The 14,357-nt window shown below is 35.6% G+C and overlaps 1 non-coding gene across 1 annotated transcript; it reads left to right on the top strand.

Annotated features, from left to right (window-relative positions):
- The first annotated feature begins 7,644 nt into the window (after positions 1–7,644).
- LOC131004040 (small nucleolar RNA R71) lies at positions 7,645–7,751 on the top strand. The gene has a single exon (XR_009094889.1). It is a non-coding gene; the product is annotated as a small nucleolar RNA R71 (small nucleolar RNA).
- The last annotated feature ends 6,606 nt before the right edge of the window (positions 7,752–14,357 follow it).

The raw sequence follows: 14,357 nt of genomic DNA, 5'->3' as shown, positions 1-14,357 counted from the left end.
ATGATTGATGTCATGAACGTCAAATTTTGATGAATAAGTTAGTGGTTATCTACTCAAGTTGGTAGTTATGAGTTGTTGTAGTAGGAGTAGATGTTGCATTAAATTAAAGCTATCAAAGTAGATGTTGCATTAAATTAAGCAACTTGATGAAACGTGACATGGAAGTGCCAACAATTTCTAAAATTCGGACTCTTCTCTCTACAAGAAATTACCTTCACTACTTCATTTTGTGGACTTCCTTCTCCGTCGTTAAATTTTTCTTTTTCTAATTTTTATTACATTCTCAACATCATTCATCAGTCTTCATTACATGCGCAATGAATCTTCGTCACTTAGTACTTTTAGAAAGAAGATGACAGTCTAAATAATAGACTTCGTGATCGTATGACAGTCTAAATATAGCTCTCAATCAATTCTAAAATTTGGCATTGCTTAGAGCATCCGCATTGGGACCTCCTTGATAGCCTCCTTGATAGCCTACTTGATAGTGTTTGTGTTATTGAGTAGGTAGTGCTGCATTGGGGTTCCTTGATAGCCTACTTGATTTTTTTAGTTTTTAAAGAGGAGAGAGAAATTTTTAAAGAGAAGAAGAGAATTAAAAAAAAAAGAAAAAAAAAAGAAATTATCGAGTATACTCGATAACTCGAGTAGCACTCGAGTAGCACTCACTTGCATCGCCTACTCGAGTGGCTACTCGAGTTCGAGTAAGGCATCGAGGAGAAGCGATGCCAATGCTCTTACCATCTTGATTTCAACTCCAATCTTGCGCAAAAAATTGGATGTCTAAATTGCAAAAAATAATTTGAAGTTGGATCTTTTATTGTTAAATTTCAAATCTATCTATATAATATATAAAAGATGAGTTTTTTCCCTCCATTTCTTCCCACTCTTTTTTCTCTCTCTCCTCTGCCATTAATTTTTTCACAATTTTTTTTATATTTTAATTCTCTTCTAAACATGGTCACATTTGAAGAAAAAAATATTCGATATGCATTTTAAATTTAATATAGTATAAAAAGTCATGAAAAATGAATTTTAAATGAATAAATTATGAAAAAAATCAAATATTTTATTTTCTCTCTTTATTAAAATTTAAATTTTTTTTATTTATATTTCTGTATGAAAATATTTATTTATTTATTATGACGTGTAGTACTCTATAATAACGTGTAATGCTAATTTTATTATCGATTTTTTGAAATTTATTTAATAACTTTAATTATCATTACGCTTTATACAAAATAAAAAATTTATATTTTCAAATTTATGATTTTATTTTGATGTGGATTATTTTATTTTGTTTTATTTTAAAAAAATTTATATTTATTAATTTAAATATATCGTTTAATTTCAATGCTTGTCGTGCATCGCACGAATGACCGTACTAGTGTTAGGTCTAAATCACAAATAACTCTTTATTAATGTTATTGTCATCTTTCGTGTATACTTTGGGTGATGTTTGATTTTAGAGTAGGTTTAGGGTACTTAATTATCAAAATTGACATTAACATAAGAACAACTAGGTAGTTGGACATTTTTTCCACAATGAACTTCAGGATTGTATATTGAAGGTAAACATCTCAAGATTGGACTTAAAGAGTAATCAACGATACTAAGAGATGAAAACTTGTAGATATTTTATTTCTTGTGAATTTCGCAACGTTGGACTTGGACAGCCAGAAGCCTTGTGAAGTTGGCAGCAACTCTTTTTCATTTTTTATATATTTTACATATATAAGAATTAGGTTTCATTTATGTTATTTTTCTCTAATGAATAACGTTGTTATGCGTCGTCAATTTTGATTTTGTTTTATGATTTAAGGATCATGAATTCTTAATAAGTTCAATTATCTCATCGTGAGGTAATAAATCTATTTTACTTTCTACCCTTAGCTAAAACATTATTTGTTTATTTTTTTTGTTTGTTTTTATTAATGGAAATTGATGTGTAACTGTACTGATCTGACAAAATAAATTGACTATTTGAAAGTTTTTGTTTTCTTACGTCTATAAATGAATATCCGCAATAGACTAAGTGGTAATTTGGTCATTTGTGTTTGCCGTTTCAAGTCAATTTGAATAAGTGGCGATCTCGGTATTATGCTATATTCTAGTTATAATCCTTTAATTTATTCTACATTGCAATTAATCAATTCAAATAATTTAATCATACTGTACCCTATCAATTTTATTTCGCTACAAGAAAAATACTAATAAATTAGTGTAAAAAACCATAATCGCAAAAGTGAAAAAATAAAATAAAAAATTGTTGTAAACTGTATTGTGGTGGATGGGCGGTAATAGACCACAATTTTAAAATCGTGGTCGATTAGCGCCTACAATATGTTTATACGACTTTAAAACCGTAGTCGTAGACTATAATATAAAATAATATTTTTTTCAATAATCCTTTAATAAAATAATATCCAACTAATTTCATAAATAATAACCACAAATCAAAGTACACAAGTGTAACATAAATCTAAAATTCAATAGTCATTACAATAATCTCAAATTATACAACTAAGAAATATTAATGTTCTTCAATGAGCCAATGAGAGCCAACTTTTACACTAAGGACCTGTTTGATATGGGTTCATAGGTAGGATAAATTAAATTAATACAGATTGGTGAGATGTTTGATATCATGTTATATTAATGTGATCAACTCCTACTTAATCCCACTTCTATGTACTATTTTGTGGGAATAACCCATACTACTAACCCCCCCCCTCGGATAACTTCAGTACTGCGAAGTTGGATAAAAATTCTGCTACCCTTCCTCACGCATATCGATGCAAATGCCCAAGTAATGGTGGACACACATGGTATTTTTAAAATTATATGAGGATAGTTTTGGTATTAGATAATATAATCCAACATAATCCTATGGATATCAAACACAATATAGGATTAAGTAGCCATGATATCATACACCCATGAAATAATATAAATTCACACTAATCCACACTAATTTCTCAAGATAATTTTAATCATAATCAATCATAAACTGCAAATCAAACGGACCCTAATTGTATATGACATTTTCCATTTTGTATCCAAGCTAGTAACGTCAGAGACTATTATGACGAATCACCTTAAGTAATCCTAACTAAACCCTAGTAATATTCAGGCAATCACAAATAAGAATGGAGTAGATAACTTAAATCAAAACAAACCAAATAAAATAGGATAGAAAACTCAATTAATAAAAGACAACTGATCCTAGGGCAGTAAATTCATTAACTAAATCTATGCAATTAATCTATTAATCATATGTACCAATTTAATCCAGTTATGATGAGAGATCACTTAATTAATCAATCACTCTCGCTAGAGCAGCAACGATCGTAGATTAGTAAATTATCTATCTCCGTTAGGTCTCAAGAAAATCTACTAACTCCCAATAGCTCCTAAGAATAGCTCCCTATGATCCACTTATCTCCGCTAGGTCTCAAGGTTAAAATCATATCATACATTCCTGAATCCGCTAAGCAGTTATCTCCGCTAGGTCTCAAACCGAATAGCTAAACATGCAAACTATTGATCAGATAATTCACAAGAAATTAAGCACCAGGAATTATGAATCATAAACTGGAAGGTACAAAGGTATTAACAAATAAATCATATAAATTCAATCAACTATTTACAAACCCTAGAATCAATTAAACGAAACTAGCCAGACATGATAAAATAAAACATAAACATAATTAAAAGAACAACAATTGGAAGAACTGAATTATATAAAAAACTGAATAAGAAGAATTGTAGCAGCTTGAATCTTCAATCTTGTGGAAATCCAATCCAAGCAGAAAAAAACTGGAAAGAAATAAATTCTAAAGCTATGAAATTGAAAAATAAAAGTTTGGAACTAAAAAGGAACCCTGAATAGGTTAAAAGAGGACATATATATAGGCACAAGGCATAAATACAGTATAGAGCTCGAAAATACTGATAAAATCCGAAAAACCCGCAAAATCCCGAAAATTCGGAAATTCCCGTCGGGCACTATTCACTACTGCGCGCGACTTTCTTGTTTCGGCCATATCTTTCTCGTCCGAACTCTGATTTGCGAACCGTTTGCGCCTACGAACTTGTATCGAGACGAACTACAACTTTCATTAAGATCAACAGTCCAAATTCGAACTTCATATTTCTGTAAAATTCATCAAAGTACGAGCAAGTAACATATTTCACAATATAAAGCAATTTAAGCACAAAACAATCATCAAACACTCAATTTCCTATAAAATTAACATCATATGAACATTAAAAACCATGGAAACATGAGTGTTATCAACTCCCCCAAACTTAATCCATTGTTCGTCCTCGAATAATGAGAAGAACACAATCAATAACACGAATGGGTAAGAAATCTAGTTCATCGATGCCTCCGAAAAATAAAGAATGATAGAATTCTCAAATCCTCAATAATTAAGCACAAAATTCACCAATAAACACAACCAATAGAAAAATCCACCTTGACATTCCAAACAATTGAATCTCACAAGGTATGTGTATCACTCAACTCTCAATTTGATGGAATAGGACGTGTATGCTCTCATCGAATGCAATGCAATGCAGATCTCTTACCATAGGCTTGCCAATCGTCTACAATCTCCATCGCTAAAAGTGTGCCAGGACTAAGATCAAAAAGGTCTTTTTCTTCGGGTTATAATGTAGGGACATTGGTTAAGGTAGGGAAATATAGGCTAAGTGACTCAAATAGATTAATAACACCAACCTTATAGCTTCACAAATCAAGTATGGAATAAATTTCATCTTCCTCCCAACTATGCCACCATAATCAACAAAACTCAAGGGATTTAATCATCACAAAACAGAACTAAACACTTTTTTATGCTCTCCATAAACACTTGACTTTATATTTTTTCTTTTTCTTTTTCTTTTTTTCTTTTTTTTTCAACGATTTTTTTTTTCATTTTTCTTTTCTTTTCTTTCCACAACTTTTCTAGAGCTTATAAGAGTAAATAGTAGCACAATATCATCCCTTCTTTTTCACAACCCACTTTGAACAATCACCACATAAAGATCCCCATATACTACATCACCCCCTATCATCCAGCTAAAGAATAAAAGCTAAATAGGCTCAAAGTGGATAACAAAGGATAATTTTTCGTTAAGGACAGTGTTTGGGAAAAAAACGTGGCTAACAAAAGATGGCCTAAAATCATCTCTTAATCCTGGGCACAGCAGCAACCTCGAGACAGAAACCATGGCAAGTTCTAGAAGATCACCACATGCATGACAAAACTCACAACAAAGAATAAACTGTGTATGATAAACAGTTATAGCTCAAAATCTCACAGGTTTATTCAACGTCTAAAAGTCAAGGTCAAAATCACTCTAGAATTATGCAAATTAGTTCCAATTATGCTCAAATCATTAAAGAAAATCAAACTCCAATTTTTTTTTCACAGAAATCATCATTGGCATCTCACCAGAAATCTAATGGAGCTAACAATCACACACCACCAACCAAGCAAGATAAACAAAAAAGCCAACAAAAAGATAAAAGTGATACACATATCTATTCTCACCCCCTCCCCCAAACTTATTACAGAACATAAGTTCGAAAATAAGTTTGGAGGGATGATGATATGTGTGTCACTACTCACAGAAAAACATGCTCCATGGTGGTAGTATGAACAAAGCGCGAGTTCCCTCATCTTCCAAGCTCAACACTGCACTAAAACCCCAAACAAAACAACAAAACAAAAAGAAACAAAACGAAACTAAAATAAAGAAAAACAAAATAAAAACGGTTGGGTTACCTCCGAACAAGTGCTTAATTTAACGTCTAGAGCTCGACGATACTCAAAAACTCATGGAGGTCGGAAACAGCACTCTAACCATTGGAAAGCTTTTCTACTCTTGGGTGCTCTCTCCACCAAAACACTTCTCTTGGCTCGAACATCCTCCACAAGCATTGCCCCCTTCTCATTCTTGTTCCGAAAAATCCGGAATTTCACTTTCTTCTTCTTGGGGGTATGGGTTTTCAAAGACCCTCCATCATGCTCCAAAAATAAACACATCTCAAAAGTCAGAACTTCTTTTGGTTTTGGAGTCTTTTTCTTGGCTTCATACTTGGGCAGCTCATTCTTCTCAACCTCTTCATCCTCCGAATTTGCTAGAAAATTGTCAGCCAAATTAACCACTTCATTCTGGGGAACTTCCTTTGGTGGAGGTTTCTTGAAAATCACAGTTTCCCCATAGGCTCCCAAAGTCATCGTCCCCCTTTGCATATCTAGCTTTGCTCCACATGTGACAAGGAAAGGTCTCCCTAACAGCAAAGACATCTTTGGATCCTCCGGAATATCCAACACTACAAAGTCAACTGGGAAGAAAAAATCACTCACCTTCACAAGCACATCTTCCGCAACTCCTAGAGGTTTAGAGCAAGACTTATCAATAAGCTAAATTGTCTTGTTAGTTGGCTTCAAATTCCCCAGCTGCAACTTCCTATACACTTTGAGAGGTATGACATTTATGCTTGCTCCGGTGTCACACATCACTTTCTCAAACAATGACTTTCCAATCTTCACAGGAATATTGAAGCTGCCCGGATCTTCTCTCTTTGGAGCCAACTGATACTCCTTCACTGCGAGCACCTCCTCAAATTCATTGAATGCACTCTTCTTTTCCATCACAGCCTTCACAATTTGCACCTTATTTGGCTTGTTTCTCAAGATCTCCACGGAAGGAATATTCACAGCCAACTTCTTAAATGTCTCCAAAAATTTGGAGCTTTGCTCATCTAATCTTGGCCTCGGGAATGGAAGAGGGGGAGAAACAGAAATACCTTCATCCTCACATGAACTATCAACCACCCGTATGGAATGACATTGCTGATTTTGCTGAGGCTGTTGATGTTGGCTCTTCGGATTGAACTGAGTGTTGCTAGGAAATTGGCCTGGCTTGTGCTGCGCAGCTGCTTGGTTGGCCATCTGACCAACTTGAGTCTCCAATATCTGCACTTGCTTGGACAGTGCTGAAAAATTATTTCCAATTTGACCCACTTGAGACTCCAAATTGGTCATCCTTGTATTAACAGTTGTCTTCATACTAGACACTTCTGTTAAAACCTGCTGCATCATATCCTCAAGCGATCCCTTCTTCGGCTCATTTATAACTCCTCCACTAGACACAGAAAACCCAGGTGGAGGCTGCACAACATTGTTGAGATTTGAATAGGAAAAATTTGGATGATTCCTATTATTGGGATGATACGGTGGATTTTCGCCCTGATGTCCCTGATAGTTTGGTCTATTGAATTGGTACTGCTGCTGGACATAACTAGCATCTTTAAACTGTGACACATCAGATAAACTCGGCTGCTGGGGAATTTTAGCTAGCAATGCTTTTCTCTCCAACTCATACTGCTTTTGAAGAGCTTCATATTTCTCCTTAAAATCATCTCTCTCCTCATGCACAGCTGCAATTCTTCTCGTAGAATTTCTGTCATTCGGCCATTGATAACTATTGGAGGCCATCTCTTCTATCACACGATAAGCCTCCCTTTTATTTCTATGGAGAAGACATCCACCTGCAGTAGCATTCACCATACTTTTTGTTAGACCAGTCAAACCATTATAAAAGTGACTGATTTGCTGATCCTCCGTGAAACCATGTTGTGGACAGTTCCTGAGCAGCTCACGAAATTTTTCCCAGGCATCATGAATGGTCTCATCTCCTAGCTGGGAAAAGTGAAAAATCTCCGCAATGATTTTCTGAGCTTTAGAAGCAGGAAAGTATTTTGCCAGGAAAGCTCTACACAAATCCTCCCATCCAATAATAGCACCTCTGTCCAAACTCTTGAACCACTCCTTCGCTCTATCCCTGAGAGAGAATCCTAACATCTTCATCCTGATGGCATCTGGTGGCACTCCATTCTGCTTAATAGTGTCGCACATATCTAGAAACTGAGTAATGTGAGCATGCGGGTTTTCGGAAGCCATTCCACTAAACTGTTCAGCTTGCACCATGTTTATCAATCCCGGCTTCAGCTCGAACGTGGTAGCTTGCACAGTTGGTCCCCATCTGCCTCCTTGAAATTGATCAACCCAAGGCTGATACATGTGATTCAGTGGTGGCTCTGGTGGAGGAGCCCGGTTGCGCCTGCTCTCCTCTCTCTCTTCATCTAGCTGCATCTGAAGGTTTGTCATTGCTCGCACTAGAGTTTTAATATCCATGTTATTCTGTTGCTCTGCCATTGCTTGCTTCTTCTTTTCGCGGTTGTCTCTTTTGTGCTGCATTTCGATTTCCAAGTTCAAAGGTAGAAGATGTTCTTTTCCTTTGGATCTTGTGATCATACACTCCTGAGACAACAAACAAAAATCAGAAACAAAAATTTGAAAACTAAAAATAAAATTAAACTTACAACGCCTGAAATAATGCTTAAGTCTAATCAGAAATATTAAAGTAAATTCTAAATAGTCCCCGGCAACGGCGCCAAAAAGTTGATCACTAATTTATTAGCAATAAAATACCGCAACTAACACGGTGTAATTGTAGCACATAAACAGCAAGCAGAGTATCGTATCCACAGGGACTATTATGACGAATCACCTTAAGTAATCCTAACTAAACCCTAGTAATATTCAGGCAATCACAAATAAGAATGGAGTAGATAACTTAAATCAAAACAAACCAAATAAAATAGGATAGAAAACTCAATTAATAAAAGACAACTGATCCTAGGGCAGTAAATTCATTAACTAAATCTATGCAATTAATCTATTAATCCTATGTACCAATTTAATCCAGTTATGATGAGAGATCACTTAATTAATCAATCAGAGCAGCAACGATCGTAGATTAGTAAATTATCTATCTCCGTTAGGTCTCAAGAAAATCTACTAACTCCCAATAGCTCCCTATGATCCACTTATCTCCGCTAGGTCTCAAGGTTAAAATCATATCATACATTCCTGAATCCGCTAAACAGTTATCTCCGCTTGGTCTCAAACCGAATAGCTAAACATGCAAACTATTGATCAGATAATTCACAAGAAATTAAGCACCAGGAATTATGAATCATAAACTGGAAGGTACAAAGGTATTAACAAATAAATAATATAAATTCAATCAACTATTTACAAACTCTAGAATCAACTAAACGAAACTAGCCAGACATGATAAAATAAAAAATAAACATAATTAAAAGAACATCAATTGGAAGAACTGAATTATATAAAAAACTGAATAAGAAGAATTGTAGCAGCTTGAATCTTCAATCTTGTGGAAATCCAATCCAAGCAGAAAAAAACTGGAAAAAAATAAATTCTAAAGCTATGAAATTGAAAAATAAAAGTTTGGAACTGAAAAGGAACCCTGAATAGGTCAAAAGAGGACCTATATATAGGCACAAGGGATAAATACAGTATAGAGCTCGAAAATACTGATAAAATCCGAAAATCCCGCAAAATCCCGAAAATTCGGAAATTCCCGTCGGGCACTATTCACTGCTGCGCGCGACTTTCTTGTTTCGGCCATATCTTTCTCGTCCGAACTCGGATTTGCGAACCGTTTGCGCATACGAACTCGTATCGAGACGAACTACAACTTTCATTAAGATCAACAGTCCAAATTCGAACTTCATATTTCTGTAAAATTCATCAAAGTACGAGCAAGTAACATATTTCACAATATAAAGCAATTTAAGCACAAAACAATCATCAAACACTCAATTTCCTATAAAATTAATATCATATATGAACATTAAAAACCATGGAAACATGAGTGTTATCAACGTCATGCCTGCATAATTTGAAGCAGACAAAAACAAAAAAAAAATCTATAACTTCACATAGCCAAAAATCTATAACTACGCACAACCAAAGCTTATGCGAAGTCAATACACAAATGTCCAAATAACTTCATCTTATAACTAATTACAATCCTCCAACATTCAAAACAATAAACACCTTACACGTAACATGTAAATATCCTTAAAGACAAAGCAAAACTCAAGCAATTGATTTATTCTCATAATTGTGATTTAAAAGTAATACTAATATTAACTAATAACAATCGTCAACCTTCAAATACAACAAACAACATATTGCAAATTATGAAGATCATTCATTACCTCTTTACTCATGTATATCATCTTTGTACATTCCTCTCATTCCTTCCGCACTTTATCAATGTTTACTATGAAGTAACATGGTTTATTGAACTGTTAGAAAAAAAAGTAAGTATTACAATGAGATAGTCAACCACTCTGGCACCATTGATCCAGACCCCTGGCGTGATATTCGTTAGATCCACTGGAAGGACAATACTTTCTCTTCTCGCCGAAGTCAGGGTGTTTTTGAAATCCTTCTCCAAGTTGGTGGGTACACGTTTGTCCGCCATATCTAGAGGTAAGTTTATCAAAATCTCAACACACACGACATGCTACCGTCTTCCTAACAAAACTCATAACTTCATGCGAGAAAATAAACCAAACATGCTCGTGACAAGAAACAAAGTGACAAATAACATACGTTAACTCGAGAAAGGTGTGACCAGTAAGCAAATCACAATGATAAACACCAACTGAGCCAAAACGACAGAGATCAGTTTGTGCTTAGATACGAAAGAAACAGATCTATTGCAGGAAATGATAGATCTGCTTAATTATCACAATTTCAGGAAGGATTTTAACTTGGATCTAGGGATCACACGAAAATTGGAAATCAGATTCGAAAAACAACAACATCCATGAACAAATTTAACTTACATTGACAAATTATTTTATTTATTTTTAAAGAGAAAATTGCTTGTCGGAGCTTCATATTTACTTTTTCATTGCTCAACAACTCAACAATAATCAAACATCGAAGAAAATGCGGTACGAATTAATACCATTTGTTCCAAAATCTATCGTATCATTGACAAACATGGATTTCTTATCTTAATATCGCACGAATTGTTGTCATTTTCCCCCGTGAATTGATTGCTAATATGTGTTTGTATTCCAATTTTGAGTTTTATGAAGCCTTGATTGCTTGGTATAGTTTTTGAGTATTTTCAGGGCAAATCAAGAGTTAATTGGAGAATTGTGAGAGCATAGGATCGAAGTACGTCCCGAGAGGAATCCATGAGCATGAACGGCGCTCGAATCAGAGCTCGGACGAGGGAGAACGGGGCCAACAAAGTCAGCCGTGCACAGGAGGCCGCGCGTCCGTGGGGAGGCTCTCGCCCGCGGTCACCACCCGCGGCCGCGGGATGGGACCGCGGGAATCATTCTCCAGCTCCAGGGCACCCCCGCGGCCACCACCCGCGGCCGCGGGCTGGGACCGCGGGTCGCCTGATCTTTGCCCACGATTGAGGACCGCGGGCGCAGGCCAAGACCGCGGGAAAAGAGCGGGGTTTCCCCCAAGTGGGCCCCAGTCGTGATTTTCAGCCCTTAAACCCCATTTTCCCCCCATTCTTCACATCATTCATCTTCTCCAACATTCAATACACCCTCCTACCTCCATACCCAAGCCCTAGCTTCCATAACTTCACTCAACCACCAAGATTTGAAGAGGCATTGAAGATGAGAGAGGGTTGAAGCAAGCTCTTAAATAGGATTTGTCCATTCTTTCTCTCTCTTTCATTTATGTTGGGTATGTTGTTGTTGAACATGATAGGCTAAATTTCCCTTTGATTTGAGGATTAGGCTAGATGGTTATTGTAATGGAATGATTATTTGTACTCAATATAAATCTTGTTTGTTCCTTTGCACATTATCTTTTCAAACCCTTGCTTTATTTCTTGTTTGGATTGTTGGCCACATTATATGCATTTTTAATTTGCAATTTGAATCGGGAGAGGATAATTGCAATAGATAAGGTGTTTGAAACATATCAATTCGATAACCGGGAGGTTGAGAGTTGGGTGAGAGTATGTCGATCTTTGCGTGCTTTTGGGAGTTATAGGTTAGAAGTTGACCGGGGACGGCAACTATGACCCGTAATTTACCGTTTTAGTCGTCCGGGAGGGGGCTAGAACTAGTTGGGAGATCACTCTAGATAATTAGGATCGTCAAGATTAGTATTGAGTTATAATTGAAGTCTTTTGCTTAATCATCGATGCCTAGTCCCTAAATCGTCTTAATCATTATATTAGTCCACGTTGTCTATTTGATTTTATTTGTCTTTGCACTTGTTGAGTATTTAGTTAGATAATCAAACCAATCACTCCATTGTTTAGTCTAAATAGTCTAGTAAAATGAATTAGGATAATCACTAGATTGAACTACTAATCCTTGTGGGATACGACCTTGCTTCCATATATTACAACTACCCGTATACTTGCGGCGTGGTGAAAATAAATAGTGAACAATCATCCGAAGGAATACAAGGAGTCAATGCGGCCATTAGCCCCATCCATGTCGTTCGTACCAAGATTTGTCGGCGCAAGGACTGATACGATTGGTGTGAATAGAAACCATTAGCACCATTCATGCCAGCTGCCCCGAGATCTTTCCCGCTGCGAGGGACGAGTGGTACGAAAAAATCAATTTGATCGATATATGTCAAGTGCGCAGGATTAGGGTGAAGAAGACAACAATCTACAGCCTTCTCCAATTCTTCATCTCCGCCATCGCACACCTCTTTTTTTTCCAGTGCAAGAAAGTAAAAGAAATGATGAAAAATGAAGATTTAGTTTCAGGATTTAGTTAAATTTTGTGTTAATTATGATATTTGTAACATTCTGCATTGATTTGCTTATATGATTTGTAATTGTATTGTTTGGAATATGAAGGAAATGTTTATTCGAATTTTATTAATCAATTATACTTTCATTTGTTGGAACAAACTGTAAATCTATAGTAATTTTACTGTTCCATTTTTGTGAAACGAAAGGTAGAAAATGACATATCCGCACCATTCGTCCCAAGTGCTGGTGCGATAGACCATGGCACGAATGGTGCGAATTGAAATATTCGTATCATTCGTACTAATCACTCAGCGTGACAGACATTGGGATGAATAGTGTGAAATGTCATATTCATACCATTTCTCCCAATATCTGTCACGCCAAGTATTTGACACGAATAATACTAATATTTCATGTCGCACTATTTGTGCTCAGTGCTAGTTTTATTGGGACAAATTGCGCCATTTATATGAGACGACTGGCATGAATATGTCATTTCGCATTATTCTTCATAGCGCGACAGACACCGGGATGAATAATATGAAATGGCATATTCTTGCTAACAATAGCGCGAAAAAACCTTGAAATGAATGGTGCAAATAGATCTTTTCATATCATTCGTCCAACATTAGGCATGACAGCACCTGGGACGAATGTTACGAATATGTCATTTCGTGCCATTCGTTCTAATTCTTGACGCGCCAGACATGCACGAATGGTGCGAAATAGAATATTCGTATCATTATGTCCCAACATTTGGCACTATAGCACCTGCGAGGAATGATACAAATGTCATTTCGTTTCATTCGTTCCAACACTTACCAAGAACAGACATTGTGATTAATGATGTGAAATGGGATATTCATACCATTCGTCCCAAGTACTGGCGCGACAGAAATTTAAAATAACACAAAATAAGACTAATTTCAAATAACATAAATTTGAAACAATATTTTATTCATCTTCTTCATTTTACACAAAATCCAACTACAAATCTTACAAAATAGCACAAAATAAAATAAAATCTAACTATATGCTAGAACTAAATCTACAATGATTTCAAAGGAATACCACTGGAGTTCTTCGCCAATGAATCTAGTTCTGGGCACGGGCACTTATTATGGGTGGTACTAATGGTCACGTTAATTGGTTGCACAACAAATCTTGGAATGGATATTTATTCCAAATCTTCTTAAAATATGCATTTATACATCTCATAACACTCGTAAATCTAGAACTTTTGAACTCATACACATCAGAGAACACAAATAGTATATATAAAGAAGAAAATGTTGACGACATCGTATGAGTGACATCCGAAAAGAGGTCGTCGAAGAGAGAGAAAGAGACAACTCAGTGGTAGAAGGATTAGAACTTCAGAACGGTGGAGGCGCGACGGAGGAACTAGGGTTTGTGAGAGAGAATGATTGCGAAACGAGTAAGAAAAAGAGAAAGTAAGCCCGTGTTTTTGTAAGAACAAAAAAGAAGGGCAGAGTAATTCAATCTAAAACACTAAAAGGTGACTATATTTTATTAAAATAATATTGGGTGTACAACTATTGATTTTCATTATTTCGAATGGATATTTTGTATCATTAACTCTTAATGAAAGTATGCATTATGAAATTTAAAAAGTAAGAATAAAAATATGAGGAAATGTCACATATGATCTAGAATTAATTAAGGTGGTGTGTATTATATTT

This window comes from Salvia miltiorrhiza, unplaced genomic scaffold (genome assembly GCF_028751815.1).
Source record: "Salvia miltiorrhiza cultivar Shanhuang (shh) unplaced genomic scaffold, IMPLAD_Smil_shh original_scaffold_305, whole genome shotgun sequence".
Taxonomy (NCBI): Eukaryota; Viridiplantae; Streptophyta; class Magnoliopsida; order Lamiales; family Lamiaceae; genus Salvia; species Salvia miltiorrhiza.
The sequence above is the reverse complement of the archived record's forward strand: the minus strand, read 5'-3'. Positions and strand labels throughout refer to the sequence as shown.